Raw genomic sequence first — 17,601 nt, 5'->3', positions numbered from 1 at the left:
TATCATTATCTTCCACAATTATATTTTCATGAGGCACAATAGTAATAGGAGCAGCATTATTTGGGAGAGATATCTTTCTACCTCTCTTCCTTTTTCTTTTCTTCTTCTTCACCACATCATGTGCGGGTTCAATCCTTTTTTGGAGCTCCTTATTAATGAGATTGGTTGAATAGGAGGCTCCTCCTCGTTACCTGATTCATCATAAGAAATAATAGGAGGATATTGGAAAGTCTCTTCCCTTTCATTAGTATTCTCTTCATCTTCTATTTGTTTTCTTTTCTTTATCTAGTTGGCAATATAAGGATTTTCAATACAATTCACCGCACAATACATATAAATTTCCTCTAGATCAAAATGAAGAACTCTATCAAGGGCAAATTTTGGAATATCCTTAGTTATACGTTTCATTTCTTCATAACCCAAGAGCAAACTAAGTTCATTATGATGTGCAAGGGAAATCAAGTCATCACAATTTTTGAACACGATACGATCATGAAACAATTTGCATTGGGTATTGAAATGATCATGTTCATTGCAAAGCTCACAAGTATGGCCAATATAATTTAAATTTTCAGCACATTCATCTAGCCTTTCTTGCAACAATTTAGTTTCTAAGTACTTATGCCTCTTGCAATATCTATCTTCCCTATTTGGTGTGTACGTACAAACCCAATGTACTCCACAAAAATTGACATGTTTATAGGAGACATCATAACTAGTGCAATCATCATTAGTATCATGGATATTCAAAGAATTCGTACTAACAACATTGCACTCATGCTCATCATTCAAAGATTTAGTGCCAAACATTTTATAGATTTCTTCTTCTAGCACTTGAGCACAATTTTCCTTTCCATCATACTTACGAAAGATATTAAAAAGGTGAAGCGTATGAGACAAACTCAATTCTATTTTTTTATAGTTTTCTTTTATAAACTAAACTAGTGATAAAACAAGAAACTAAAAGACTCGATTGCAAGATCTAAAGATATATCTTCAAGCACTCACCTCCCCAGCAACGGCGCCAGAAAAGAGCTTGATGTCTACTACACAACCTTCTTCTTGTAGACGTTGTTGGGCCTCCAAGTGTAGAGGTTTGTAGGACAGTAGCAAATTTCCCTCAAGTGGATGACCTAAGGTTTATCAATCCGTAGGAGGCGTAGAATGAAGATGGTCTCTCTCAAGAAACCCTGCAACCAAATAACAAAGAGTCTCTTGTGTCCCCAACACACCCAATACAATGGTAAATTGTATAGGTGCACTAGTTCGGCGAAGAGATGGTGATACAAGTGGTATATGGATGATAGATAATAGTTTTTGTAATCTGAAAATATAAAAACAGCAAGGTAACTAATGATAAAAGTGAGCGCAAACGGTATTGCAATGTGTGGAAATAAGGCCTAGGGTTCATACTTTCGCTAGTGCAAGTTCCCTCAACAATGATAACATAATTGGATCACATAACTATCCCTCAACATGCAACAAAGAGTCACTCCAAAGTCACTAATAGCGGAGAACGAACGAAGAGATTATGGTAGGGTACGAAACCACCTCAAAGTTATTCTTTCCAATCAATCCGTTGGGCTATTCCTATAAATGTCACAAACAGCCCTAGAGTTCATACTAGAATAACACCTTAAGACACAAATCAACCAAAACCCTAATGTCACCTAGATACTCCAATGTCACCTCAAGTATCCGTGGGTATGATTATACGATATGCATCACACAATCTCAGATTCATCTATTCAACCAACACATAGAACCTCAAAGAGTGCCCCAAAGTTTCTACCGGAGAATCACGATGAAAACGTGTGCCAACCCCTATGCATAGGTTCATGGGCGAAACCCGCAAGTTGATCACCAAAACATACATCAAGTGAATCACGTGATATCCCATTGTCACCACAGATACGCACGGCAACACATACATCAAGTGTTCTCAAATCTTTAAAGACTCAATCCGATAATATAACTTCAAAGGGAAAACTCAATCCATTACAAGAGAGTAGAGGGGGGAGAAAACATCATAGGATCCAACTATAATAGCAAAGCTCGCGATACATCAAGATCGTATCACCTCAAGAACACGAGAGAGAGAGAGAGAGAGAGATCAAACACATAGCTACTGGTACATACCCTCAGCCCCGAGGGAGAACTACTCCCTCCTCATCATGGAGAGCACCGGGATGATGAAGATGGCCACCGGAGAGGGATTGCCCCCTCCGGCAGGGTGCCGGAATGGATCTAGATTGGCTTTCGGTGGCTACGGAGGCTTGTGGCGGTGGAACTCCCGATCTATTGTGCTCTCGGATGTTTTTAGGGTATATGGAGATATATAGGCAGAAGAAATACGTCAGGGGGGCCACGAGGGGCCCACGAGGGTGGAGGGCGCGCCCCCCTACCTCGTGGCCTCCTCGAAGCTTTCCTTACATGCACTTCAAGTCTTCTGGGCTTCTTTCCTTCCAAAAAAGAGTTCCGTGAAGTTTCAGGTCAATTGGACTCCATTTGATTTTTCCTTTTCTTCGAAACCCTAAAACAAGGTAAAAACAGAAACTGGCATTGGGCTCTGGGTTAATAGGTTAGTCCCAAAAATGATATAAAAGTGTATAATAAAGCTCATAAATATCCAAAACAGTAGATAATATAGCATGGAGAAATCAAAAATTATAGATACGTTGGAGACGTATCAGCGGCGACTTGTGCGCCTGCCCATTGGGCCACCCGGTGCAGACGGCAGTTGATAGTATATGATAATTTGCCTCCATTTTGTTTGAAAGAAAACCGGGCTACCCAAGCAGTGACTTGCTCGTACACAATTAAATAGCTCATCTAGACATGTGTGGCCCGGTGTGTTAATGTAGACCAGGCCGCGAGAGACGGACGACAAAGACGATCGCAGCATCAGATGTGGCTCGGACAGATGAGTCGGCCGCGGGATTGTAAGCCGGCGCAGACGGGCGAGTTAACCACATCATGTTGATGTAAACTGGTCCGCAGAATGGCGGCTTGCAGATATATTCATCGAGCTTGATGGTGTGGTCAGATGTTAGTGATACGTCCATTTTGCATCATGCTTTTATATCGATATTTATTGCATTTCATAATAAATGTTATACTACTTTATGTCATGCATGACAATAAATAAGGTACTTACATGATACTAATATATGATACTATGCATTAGGGGTAGTATCATACATTAGTATTATATGCCTGATACTAGTATATGATACTTCTCATTACAACCAGCCTAATTAATCACGGACAGACTGCTGGTTTGACTAAGATAGACTCCGCTCAGACTATCTATTGGCTTCTGGCTTTTCAAAGCTTTTTTTCCGTTGATAGTTTGTTCCCAGAAGTTTTGAATCGATGGAAAGAAGAGCACTCAACCACAACCAGTCAGAAGATTTCTCATTTCTTTTGGATTTCCCATCTGAATCAGTCAATCAAGGCATCCGATCATTTTTTTTCTTGGAACAAAAACGCACGTAGCGTCCGGCTTTGAATTAATACAGCCACAAGGCAGCATCCACACAAGGTTTTAAACGATACAGACCAATAAAACATAAGTTCCTCGGGCTCACGTCCCGGCAAAGGCTAAGCAACATCCAGTTTAAGGCTCACAAAAGCGGACGAAAACATAAAGCTCAACGCAAAAGACTCAAGTTGGCGGTCCTCCTTATCGCGACTTCACCATGCTCAGCTTGATCTGCTCCATAACCTTGATCATGCGGTCCTCATCACGCGTCTTCCCCAACGGCGCCCGAGCCTGTAAGAAAATGTGACATTTGAAGATAATATCAGCTGGGTGGGCAGGGAACTTGTGTTCTATTGTGATTTTGTTCCGCACCAACCAAAGCGACCATAGCAGCGCCCCCACGCAACGCCAAACAACCCTTGCATTGGTACCCCTCTGTGCCGAAAGCAAGGTCAACAGATCATCGCTAGACTATGGGTTCCAATTCTGCTTGAAAGCATCCCTAACCACACTCCACGCAAATCTAGCAAGACAACAACCGAAGAACACGTGGTTTGCGTTTTCCCCTAGACCGCAAATGGCACATGTTCCGTCCGCCGGCCCGTTTCGTTTGGCCACATAATCCGAGGTTGGAAGGCGGTTGTGAAACATTTGCCACATGAAAATCTTGATCTTTAGGGGGATGTCGGCCTTCCATAGCCCCTAGCCATGTCTAGCGCGTTTCCCTGAGTCATCTGGTCATAAAGAGATTTAACCGAGAATTCTGGGAGGAGATAAGCTTCCATATAATTGAGTCATTCTCTTGGCTAAGGTTCCTCCCCTCTAGGTCAGCCACCAGCGCAGCCCAGCTAGCAGCCTCCCCTGCCTTTAGAGCCCGAAAGAAGGTGATCACCGGCGGGTGAACTCGCAGGGCGTCGGCTACCATAATGTTAGTGTCAGTGGCAAGTTGGTATACTCCGAATGAGTGTAATAGCTGGGACCACTAATGTATGTCTGAAATATATCACAAATTTAAAATTACTGTATTTGCCTCGTAAAATATGTTCATATCATAAATTATTTTATTACTACAATTTTTATGCAATTTTATGAGTAAAACTTGTTTTAGTGACTTTTACGTATATTACAAGTGAAACCGTGGACAAGTTAGATCATAGCAAAATTGTAAATTGAATTGGGCAAGAACATGAGATCCCAAACTCTTTCTCAACGGCGTCTCATCGTCCATCACGGTCGCAAGAGCTCGACCATATCTGGCAGGCCGACGACGTAGAGTATGGTTGCCTATAAACAGTCTCGAGAACATTCATCTATTGACTAAATTTTGGATGGTGGACCCCAAAAAACACTTCGACGCCCCGTGATGGTGTCCTGTACCAGAAGGTACACACCATGTTGTCTCCTGGCCAAGTGGACCGGGTGGAGGACTGTTGGGGAACGTAGCATAAATTCAAAATTTTCCTACGTGTCACCAAGATCTATATATGGAGTCATCTAGCAACGAGGGAGGAGTGGATCTACATACCCTTGTAGATCGCGCGTGGAAGCGTTCAAGAGAACGGGGTTGATGGAGTCGTACTCGTCGTGATCCAAATCACCGATAATCCTAGCGCCGAACGGACGGCACCTCCGCGTTCAACACACGTACGGAGCAGCGATGTCTCCTCCTTCTTGATCCAGCAAGGGGGAAGGAGAGGTTGATGGAGATCCAGCAGCACGACGGCATGGTGGTGGAAGTAGCGGGATTCCAACAGGGCTTCGCCAAGCGCTGCGGGAGGAGGGAGATGTGTCATGGGAGGGAGAGGGAGGCGCCAGGGCTCAGGGTGGTGCTGCCCTCCCTTCCCCCCACTATATATAGGGCCAAGGGAGAGGGGGGGTGCAGCCTTGGCCCTTCCTCCAAGGAAGGGTGCGGCCAGGGAGGAGTCCCTCCTCCCCAAGGCACCTCGGAGGTGCCTTCCCCCTTTAGGACTCTTCCTTTTCCTCTTCTCTTGGTGCATGGGCCTCTTGGGGCTGGTGCCCTTGGCCCATATAGGCCAAGGCGCACCCCCTACAGCCCATGTGGCCCCCCGGGGCAGGTGGCCCCACCCGGTGGACCCCCGGGACCCTTCCGGTGGTCCCGGTACAATACCGGTGACCCCGAAACTTGTCCCGATGGCCGAAATAGCACTTCCTATATATAATTCTTTACCTCCGGACCATTACGGAACTCCTCGTGACGTCCGGGATCTCATCCGGGACTCTGAACAACTTTCGGGTTACCGCATACTAATATCTCTATAACCCTAGCGTCACCAAACCTTAAGTGTGTAGACCCTACGGGTTCGGGAGACATGCAGACATGACCGAGATGACTCTCCGGTCAATAACCAACAGCGGGATCTGGATACCCATGTTGGCTCCCACATGCTCCTTGATGATCTCATCGGATGAACCACGATGTCAAGGACTTAATCAATCCCGTATACAATTCCCTTTGTCTATCGGTACAATACTTGCCCGAGATTCGATCGTCGGTATCCTGATACCTTGTTCAATCTCGTTACCGACAAGTCTCTTTACTCGTTCTGTAACACATCATCCCGTGATCAACTCCTTGATCACATTGTGCACATTATGATGATGTCCTACCGAGTGGGCCCAGAGATACCTCTCCGTCACACGGAGTGACAAATCCCAGTCTTGATTCGTGCCAACCCAACAGACACTTTCGGAGATACCCGTAGTGCACCTTTATAGTCACCCAGTTACGTTGTGACGTTTGGCACACCCAAAGTATTCCTACGGTATCCGGGAGTTGCACAATCTCATGGTCTAAGGAAATGATACTTGACATTAGAAAAGCTTTAGCATACGAACTACATGATCTTTATGCTAGGCTTAGGATTGGGTCTTGTCCATCACATCATTCTCCTAATGATGTGATCCCGTTATCAACGACATCCAATGTCCATGGTCAGGAAACCGTAACCATCTATTGATCAACGAGCTAGTCAACTAGAGGCTTACTAGGGACATGGTGTTGTCTATGTATCCACACATGTATCTGAGTTTCCTATCAATACAATTATAGCATGGATAATAAACGATTATCATGAACAAGGAAATATAATAATAACCAATTTATTATTGCCTCTAGGGCATATTTCCAATAGTCTCCCACTTGCACTAGAGTCAATAATCCAGTTCACATCGATATGTGATTAACACTCAAGGTCACATCCCCATGTGACTAACACCCAAAGAGTTTACTAGAGTCAATAATCTAGTTCACATTACCATGTGATTAACACTCGATGAGTTCTGGGTTTGAACATGTTATGCTTGTGAGAGATGTTATAGTCAACGGGTCTGAATCTTTCAGATCCGTATGTACTTCGCAAATCTCTATGTCATCTTGTAGATGCAGTTACTACGCTATATTTGGAGCCATTTCAAATAACTGTTCTACTTGGAGCTATTCTAAATTGTTGCTCCATTATACGTATCCGGTATCTCTACTCAGAGCTATCCGGATAGGTGTTAAGCTTGCATCGACATAACTCTTTACGTCGAACTCTTTTTCCACCTCCATAATCGAGAAAATTCCTTAGTCCACTAGTTACTAAGGATAACTTTGACCGCTGTCTTGTGATCCATTCTTGGATCACTCTTGTACCCCTTGACTAACTCATGGCAAGGCACATTTCAGGTGCGGTACACAGCATAGCATACTGTAGGGCCTATGTCTTAAGCATAGGGGACGACCTTCGTCCTTTCTCTCTGTTCTGCCGTGGTCGAGCTTTAAGTATTAACTTCATACCTTACAACTCAGGCAAGAACTCCTTCTTTGACTGATCCATCTTGAACACCTTCAAGATCATGTCAAGGTATGTGCTCATTTGAAAGTACCATTAAGCGTTTTGATCTATCCTTATAGATCTTGATGCTCAATGTTCAAGTAGCTTAATCCAGGCTTTCCATCGAAAAATACTTTCCAAATAACCCTATATGCTTTCCAGAAATTCTACGTCATTTCTGATCAACAATATGTCAACATATATTTATCAGAAATTCTATAGTGCTCCCACTCACTTCTTTGGAAATACAAGTTTCTCATAAACTTTGTATACACCCAAAATCTTTGATCATCTCATCAAAGCATACATTCCAACTCCGAGATGCTTACTCCAGTCCTTAGAAGGATTGCTGGAGCTTTGCATACTTATTAGCATCTTTCAGGATTGACAAAACCTTCCGGTTGTATCACATACAACCTTTCCTCAAGAAAAATCGTCGAGGAAACAATGTTTTGACATCCTATCTGCAAGATTTCATAAATAATGCAGTAATCGCTAATATAATTCCAACAGACTCTTAGCATCACTACGAGTGAGAAAGTCTCATCGTAGTCAACTCCTTGAACTTGTCGGAAAACATCTTAACGACAAGTCGAGCTTTCTTAATGGTGATACTTACCATCATTGTTCGTCTTCCTTTCAAAATCCATATGTACCTAACAGCCTTACGACCATCAAGTAGTTCTTCCAAAGTCTACACTTTGTTTTCATACATGGATCCTATCTCGGATTTTATGGCCTCGAGCCATTTATCGAAATCCGGGCCCACCATCGCTTCTCCATGGCTCGTAGGTTCATTGTTGTCTAACAACATGACTTCCAAGACAGGATCACGTACCACTCTGAAGTAGTACGCATCCTTGTCATCCCACGAGGTTTGGTAGTGACTTGATCTGAAGTTTCATGATCACTATCATAAGCTTCCACTTCAATTGTTGTAGGTGTCACAGGAACAACTTCCTGTACCCTGCCACACACTAGTTGAAGAGACGGTTCAATAACCTCATCAAGTCTCCACCATCCTCCCACTCAATTCTTTCGAGAGAAACTTTTCCTCGAGAAAGGACCCGATTCTAGAAACAATCCCTTATTGCTTTCTGATCTGAGACAGGAGGTATACCCAACTGTTTTGGGTGTCCTATGAAGATGCATTTATCCGCTTTGGGTTCGAGCTTATCAGCCTGAAACTTTTTCACATAAGCGTCGCAGCCCCAAACTTTTAAGAAATGACAGCTTAGGTTTCTCTAAACCATAGTTCATACGGTGTCATCTCATCGGAATTACGTGGTGCCCTATTTAAAGTGAATGCGGTTGTCTCTAATGCCTAACCCATAAACTATCGTGGTAATTTGATAAGAGACATCATGGTATGCATCATATCCAATAGGGCGCAGTTATGATGTTCGGACACACCATCACACTATGGTGTTCCAGGCTGTATTAGTTGTGAAACAATTTCCACAATGTCTTAATTCTGTGCCAAACTCGTAATTCAGATATTCATCTCTATGATCATATCATAGATATTTTATCCTCTTGTCACGACGATCTTTCAACTTCACCCTGAAATTACTTGAACCTTTCAATAATTCAGACTCGTGATTCATCAAGTAAATATACTCAACATCTACTCAAATCATCTGTGAAGTAAGAACATAACGATATCCACTACATGCCTCAGCACTCATTGGACTGCACACATCAAAATGTATTACTTCCAACAAGTTGCTTTCTAGTTCCATTTTACTGAAAACGAGGCTTTCAGTCATCTTGCCCATGTGGTATGATTTGCATGTCTCAAGTGATTCAAAATCAAGTGAGTCCAAACGGTCCATTTGCATGGAGTTTCTTCATGCATATACACCAATAGACATGGTTCGCATGCCTCAAACTTTTCAAAAACGAGTGAGCCCAAAGATCCATCAACATGGAGCTTCTTCATGCGTTTTATACCGATATGACTTACGTGGCAGTGCCACAAGTAGGTGGTACTATCATTACTATCTTTTGGCATGAACATGTGTATCACTACGATCGAGATTCAATAAACCATTCATTTTAGGTGCAAGACCATTGAAGGTATTATTCAAATAAACAGAGTAACCGTTATTCTCCTTAAATGAATAACCGCATTGCGATAGACATAATCCAATCATGTCTATGCTTAACGCAAACACCAATCTCGATGGTAGAGGGAGCGTGCGATGCTTGATCATATCAACATTGGAAACACTTCCAACACATATCGTCAGCTCACCTTTAGCTAGTCTCCGTTTATTCCGTAGCTTTTATTTCGAGATACTAACACTTAGCAACCGAACCGGTATCTAATACCCTGGTGCTACTAGGAGTACTAGTAAAGTACACATTAACATAATGTATATCCAACACACTTCTATCGACAGCCTTCTCATCTACCAAGTATCTAGGGTAATTCTGCTCGAGTGGCTGTTCCCCTTATTACAGAAGCACTTAGTCTCGGGTTTGGGTTCAACCTTGGGTTTCTTCACTAGAGCAGCAGCTGATTTGCCGTTTCATGAAGTATCCCTTCTTGCCCTTGCCCTTCTTGAAACTAGTGGTTTCACTAACCATCAACAATTGATGCTCCTTCTTGATTTCTACTTTCGTGGTGTCAAACATTGCGAATATCTCAAGGATCATCATATATGTCCCTGATATATTATAGTTCATCACGAAGCTCTAGCAGCTTGGTGGTAATGACTTCGGAGAACCATCACTATTTCATCTGGAAGATCAACTCCCACTCGATTCAAGCGATTGTTGTACTCAGACAATCTGAGCACAAGTTCAACAATTGAGCTTTTCTCCCTTAGTTTGCAGGCTAAGAAAATCGTCGGAGGTCTTATACCTCTTGACGTGGGCACGAGCCTGAAATCCCAATTTCAGCCCTCGAAACATCTCATATGTTTCGTGACGTTTCAAAACGTCTTTGGTGCCTCAACTCTAAGCCGTTTAACTGAACTATCACGTAGTTATCAAAAATGTGTATGTCAGATGTTCGCAACATCCATAGACAACGTTCGAGGTTCAGCACACTGAGCGGTGCATTAATGACATAAGCCTTCTATGAAGCAATGAGGACAAACCTCAGTTTACGGACCTAGTCCGCATAATTACTACTATCAACTTTCAACTAAATTTTCTCTAGGAACATATCTAAACAGTAGAACTGAAGCGCGAGCTACGACATAATTTGCGAAGACCTTTTGACTATGTTCAGGATAATTAAGTTCATCTTGTGAACTCCCACTCAGATAGACATCCCTCTAGTCATCTAAGTGATTACATGATCCGAGTCAACTAGGCCGTGTCCGATCATCACGTGAGACGGACTAGTCAACATCGGTGAACATCTTCATGTTGATCGTATCTACCATACGACTCATGCTCGACCTTTCGGTCTCTTGTGTTCCGAGGCCATGTCTGTACATGCTAGGCTCGTCAAGTCAACCTAAGTGTTTTGCGTGTGTAAATCTGTCTTACACCCGTTGTATGTGAACGTTAGAATCTATCACACCCGATCATCACGTGGTGCTTCGAAACAACGAACTGTCGCAACGGTGCACAGTTAGGGGGAACACCTTCTTGAAATTATTATGAGGGATCATCTTATTTACTACCGTCGTTCTAAGTAAACAAGATGCATAAACATGATAAACATCACATGCAATCAAATAGTGACATGATATGGCCATCATCACTTTGCTCCTCTTGATCTCCATCTGCGGGGCTCCATGATCATCATCGTCACCGGCATGACACCATGATCTCCATCATCGTGTCTTCATGAAGTTGTCTCGCCAACTATTACTTCTACTACTATGGCTAACGGTTAGCAATAAAGTAAAGTAATTACATGACGTTTATGTTGACACGCAGGTCATAAATAAATTAAGACAACTCCTATGGCTCCTGCCGGTTGTCATACTCATCGACATGCAAGTCGTGATTCCTATTACAAGAACATGATCAATCTCATACATCACATATATCATTCATCACATCCTTTTGGCTATATCACATCACATAGCATACCCTGCAAAAACAAGTTAGACGTCCTCTAATTGTTGTTTGCATGTTTTACGTGGCTGCTATGGGTTTCTAGCAAGAACGTTTCTTACCTACGCAAGAACCACAACGTGATATGCCAATTGCCATTTACCCTTCATAAGGACCCTTTTCATCGAATCCGATCCGACTAAAGTGGGAGAGACAGACACCCGCTAGCCACCTTATGCAACTAGTGCATGTCAGTCGGTGGAACCAGTCTCACGTAAGAGTACGTGTAAGGGCGGTCCGGGCCGCTTCATCCCACAATGCCACCGAATCAAGATTGGACTAGTAACGGTAAGCATATTGAACAAAATCAACGCCCACAACTACTTTGTGTTCTACTCGTGCATAGAAACTACGCATAGACCTAGCTCATGATGCCACTGTAGGGGAACGTAGCATAAATTCAAAATTTTCCTACGTGTCACCAAGATCTATCTATGGAGTCATCTAGCAACGAGGGAGGAGTGGATCTACATACCCTTGTAGATCGCGCGCGGAAGCGTTCAAGAGAACGGGGTTGATGGAGTCGTACTCGTCGTGATCCAAATCACCGATGATCCTAGCGCCGAACGGACGACACCTCCGCGTTCAACACACGTACGGAGCAGCGACGTCTCCTCCTTCTTGATCCAGCAAGGGGGAAGGAGAGGTTGATGGAGATCCAGCAGCACGACGGCGTGGTGGTGGAAGTAGCGGGATTCCAACAGGGCTTCGCCAAGCGCTGCGGGAGGAGGGAGATGTGTCATGGGAGGGAGAGGGAGGCGCCAGGGCTCAGGGTGGTGCTGCCCTCCCTTCCTCCCACTATATATAGGGCCAAGGGAGAGGGGGGGTGCAGCCTTGGCCCTTCCTCCAAGGAAGGGTGCGGCCAGGGAGGAGTCCCTCCTCCCCAAGGCACCTCGGAGGTGCCTTCCCCCTTTAGGACTCTTCCTTTTCCTCTTCTCTTGGCGCATGGGCCTCTTGGGGCTGGTGCCCTTGGCCCATATAGGCCAAGGCGCACCCCCTACAGCCCATGTGGCCCCCCGGGGTAGGTGGCCCCACCCGGTGGACCCCCGGGACCCTTCTGGTGGTCCCGGTACAATACGAGTGACCCCGAAACTTGTCCCGATGGCCGAATAGCACTTTCTATATATAATTCTTTACCTCCGGACCATTACGAAACTCCTCGTGACGTCCGGGATCTCATCCGGGACTCCGAACAACTTTCGGGTTACCGCATACTAATATCTCTATAACCCTAGCGTCACCGAACCTTAAGTGTGTAGACCCTACGGGTTCGGGAGACATGCAGACATGACCGAGATGACTCTCCGGTCAATAACCAACAGCGGGATCTGGATACCCATGTTGGCTCCCACATGCTCCTCGATGATCTCATCGGATGAACCACGATGTCAAGGACTTAATCAATCCCGTATACAATTCCCTTTGTCTATCGGTACAATACTTGCCCGAGATTCGATCGTCGGTATCCCGATACCTTGTTCAATCTCGTTACCGGCAAGTCTCTTTACTCGTTCCGTAACACATCATCCCGTGATCAACTCCTTGATCACATTGTGCACATTATGATGATGTCCTACCGAGTGGGCCCAGAGATACCTCTCCGTCACACGGAGTGACAAATCCCAGTCTTGATTCGTGCCAACCCAACAGACACTTTCGGAGATACCCGTAGTGCACCTTTATAGTCACCCAGTTACGTTGTGACGTTTGGCACACCCAAAGTATTCCTACGGTATCCGGGAGTTGCACAATCTCATGGTCTAAGGAAATGATACTTGACATTAGAAAAGCTTTAGCATACGAACTACATGATCTTTGTGCTAGGCTTAGGATTGGGTCTTGTCCATCACATCATTCTCCTAATGATGTGATCCCGTTATCAACGACATCCAATGTCCATGGTCAGAAAACCGTAACCATCTATTGATCAACGAGCTAGTCAACTAGAGGCTTACTAGGGACATGGTGTTGTCTATGTATCCACACATGTATCTGAGTTTCCTATCAATACAATTATAGCATGGATAATAAACGATTATCATGAACAAGGAAATATAATAATAACCAATTTATTATTGCCTCTAGGGCATATTTCCAACAAGGACCCCCATGACTGTTTATAAGTGGGCATCTCAAGGAGGCCCGTGGTGCATAGAAGGTATATTCCCGAAGACTTGGTGCATACTTCAAGACTTGGAGTTCATCTACAACACGATTAACATAGCCGGCCGGCTTATCTATAACCCTAGCCCCCCCTTATTATCTATATAAACCAAGGGTAGGTTTTGTAGACGACACAACAATCTCGTGGCAGATCACTTGTTTGTACTTCATCCCAAACTATTGTGACGCCCGGATAATTAGGCTACAGTAATCCCACGTTAACGATGCCACGTCACTTTGATTACTGTTAGTAATATCGCGTTAGTTCGAAACCGATTCAAATTCAAAATCAAAATCAACCAGAGAATAAAAGTTTTCAAATATTAAAACTAAAATGTTCGGAGTGAACCAAATATTGCATAGATAATTATGGGGGAAAACCACACATGTATAAAATGTTTAAATACTATGAGATGAATAAAACAGTAGTAAAAATGATAATTTGAATAACTTTTATAATTAATAAAATGTCAAACTAAGTTATTTGGGGTCTAGACTTTTTGTGACTATGGACTAGGTTGTAATACTAATTTAGATACTAAGTGTATGTTTTACTAAATAAAATGCAACTACAATAAAGTAGGAAAGAATAAATAAAAGGAAAAGAAAATACAAAAGAGAAAAACTAAACTAACAAGAAAAACAAAAAAAAACAGTAAGCCCCCCCCCGCTGGGCCAAGTGGCCCAGCTGGCCTTCGCCGTCCGAAATGGCCGGCCCAACTGGCCCAGCCGGCCACGCCTTATCCTCACCCCCCCCCCCCCCCCCGCTCCACCGACACCCCCCACTCCTCTCCCGCAAAATATCCCCTCCCCTCCTCTCTCCCGATCTGGATCGGGATCGAGAGGAGGCCACCGACGCACCTCGCCGTCGCTGTTGGCCTCCGCCGCCCAGAGCGCCTCTTCCTCGCCGGCCTACTTCGCCCTCCTCCACCGGACTGCCTCCCACTCCGCCCGTCGTCCTCGTCCTCCTCGAGCTCGAGCCCGCTGCCATTTTCCCCACGAACGCCGGTGAGGCTCCGGCCTCTCCCTCTCTCTATCTCCGTCCGTGACTGCGCCCGACCACCATCGCCTCCGTCCCGCAGCGCCTGGCCGCGCCCACCAGGGCCACCGTCGTCTGGGGCCGCCCCTACTCCGGCGCCGTCCTCGCCCGGCCGTGCCACCGCGCCCGCTCTGCACTGCGGCTCGCCGCTCGCGCCCCCCCCGCCTGACTCTTCGCTGCCTGCGCCGTGCCGTCTGCTTCGCGCCGCGGCCGCCGCCTCACTGGTGACCACCGGCCTGCGCTGCGCCACCGCGCTGACCCCTTGCCGTGCCCGCTTGCTCCCCTCGCACCGCCCTCTCTCCGCGCCCAACGCGACCCTGCATGCGCCCCTGCCCTCCCGCGCGGCCGCCGTACTCGCCGTGGCCGCGCTCCGGCGACCACCCCGCCTCTGCAGCCTCGCCTGCAACCCCCTGTTGGCTCGGGTGTGCGGGCACCCGGCGCCCGCCCCGTATCCACTGCCCAGAACCCGCTATGGACTCCCCTGGTCACAGACACGGGGGCCCCACCCCACAGAACGTTTAATAAAAAAAGATTAAGATTAAAAATAATATGTAAAATAAATAAATAGATAATAATAATTTAATTAATTAATTAAGGAATTAATTAAGTTAATTAATCGTAATTAGATTAACCTAACTAACTAATTAGTTTAATTAAACAGTAGTTAGTTTAGTTAAACACTTATTAGGCTAAACAGTCAATGACCAGTGGGTCCCACATGTCAGTTGACCAGTCAACACCTCTGTTGACTGCTGACGTCATGCTGACGTCATGATGACGTCAGCAAGCACTGTTCTGGATAATGTTGTATTAAAATAATTAAATAAATCCTGAAAATGATTTAAATCTTTTAAAATTAATAGAAAATAAACCGCAGCTCAGATGGAAAAACTTTGTACATGAAAGTTGCTCAGAACGACGAGACGAATTTGAATACGCAGCCCGTTTATCCGCCACGCATCCCTAGCATAGCGAACATGCATCTTTCCCCCTCTGTTTCATCTATGCGAAAACGCGAAACACCGGGGATACTTTCCCGGATGTTTCCCCCCTTCACCGGTATCACCTCATACCGCGATAGGGCACCCCTAGCACCGCTACTTGTCATGTGATGCATCGCTATGCTTCTGTTTGCTTAAATATTTATTCTTTCTCTCCCCTCTTCTCTCGCTAGACACCGAGACCGACGCCGCTGCTACCCAGTATGACTACGGAGTTGACGATCCCTCTCTCTTGCCAGAGCAACCAGGCAAGCCCCCCCTTTGATCACCAGATATCGCCTACTCTTCTCTATACTGCTTGCATTAGAGTAGTGTAGCATGTTATTGCTTCCCGTTAATCCTATACTAATGCATAGCCTGTCCTTGCTACTACTGTTGTTACCTTACCTGCAATCCTAATGCTTAGTATAGGATGCTAGTTTTTCATCAGTGGCCCTACATCCTTGTCCGTCTGCCATGCTATACTATCGGGCCGTGATCACTCGGGAGTTGATCACGGGTATATACTATATACTTTATACATGATACATGTGGTGACTAAAGACGGGTCGGCTTGAGGAGCACCCGCGAGTGGATCTTTGAGGCGGAGCGACAGGGCAGGTTCCGACCACCTAGGAGAGAGGTGGGCCTGGCCCTGGTCGATGTTCGTGGATACTTAACACGCTTAACGAGATCGGGGTATTTGATCTGAGTTTGGCCATTTGGCCTATACGCACTAACCATCTACGCGGGAGTAGTTATGGGTATCCCGGCGTCGTGGTATCAGCCGAAGCCTTCGTGACGTCAGCGACTGAGTGGCGCGCGCCGGATTGGAACGTAAGCCTGCTCTTGTATTAAGGGGGCTAGTTCTGCTTCTGGCCGCGTACGCAACGTGCAGGTGTGCTAAGGGCGATGGGCCCAGACCCCTGTGCGCTTAGGTTTAGACCGGCGTGCTGACCTCTCTGTTGTGCCTAGGTGGGGCTGCGACGTGTTGATCTTCCGAGGCCGGGCATGACCCAGGAAAGTGTGTCCGGCCAAATGGGATCGAGCGTGTTGGGGTATGTGGTGCACCCCTGCAGGGAAGTTAATCTATTCGAATAGCCGTGATCTTCGGTAATAGGACGACTTGGAGTTGTACCTTGGCCTTATGACAACTAGAACCGGATACTTAATAAAACACACCCTTCCAAGTGCCAGATACAACCGATGGTCGCTCTCTCACAGGGCGACGAGGGGAGGATCATCGGTTAGGATTATGCTATGCGATGCTACTTGGAGGACTTCAGTCTACTCTCTTCTACATGCTGCAAGACGGAGGCTGCCAGAAGCGTAGTCTTCGAAAGGACTAGCTATCCCCCTCTTACTCCGGCATTCTGCAGTTCAGTCCACATATGATAGCCTTATTCCAATTGGTACCAATGCATACATATGTAGTGTAGCTCCTTGCTTGCGAGTACTTTGGATGAGTACTCACGGTTGCCTTCTTCCTCTTTTCCCCCCTATCCCTTCTACCTGGTTGTCGCAACCAGATGTTGGAGCCCAGGATCCAGACGCCACCGTCGACGATGACTCCTACTACACCGGAGGTGCCTACTACTACGTGATGCCCGCTGACGACGACCAGGAGTAGTTAGGAGGATCCCAGGCAGGAGGCCTGCGCCTCTTTCGATCTGTATCCCAGTTTGTGCTAGCCTTCTTAAGGCATACTTGTTTAACTTATGTCTGTACTCAGATATTGTTGCTTCCGCTGACTCGTCTATGATCGAGCTCTTGTATTCGAGCCCTCGAGGCCCCTGGCTTGTAATATGATGCTTGTATGACTTATTTTATTTGTAGAGTTGTGTTGTGATATCTTCCCGTGAGTCCCTGATCTTGATCGTACACGTTTGCGTGTATGATTAGTGTACGATTAAATCGGGGGCGTCACAAATACATACACAAGGATGACTTAGGGTATTATCTCATTGAGAGAGCCCGAACCTGGATAAAACCTCCTATTTAGACTACTACCTCGGGACC

Source organism: Triticum urartu, chromosome 3A (genome assembly GCF_056163025.1).
Source record: "Triticum urartu cultivar PI428250 chromosome 3A, HENAU_Tu73, whole genome shotgun sequence".
Lineage (NCBI taxonomy): Eukaryota > Viridiplantae > Streptophyta > Magnoliopsida > Poales > Poaceae > Triticum > Triticum urartu.
The sequence above is the reverse complement of the archived record's forward strand: the minus strand, read 5'-3'. Positions refer to the sequence as shown.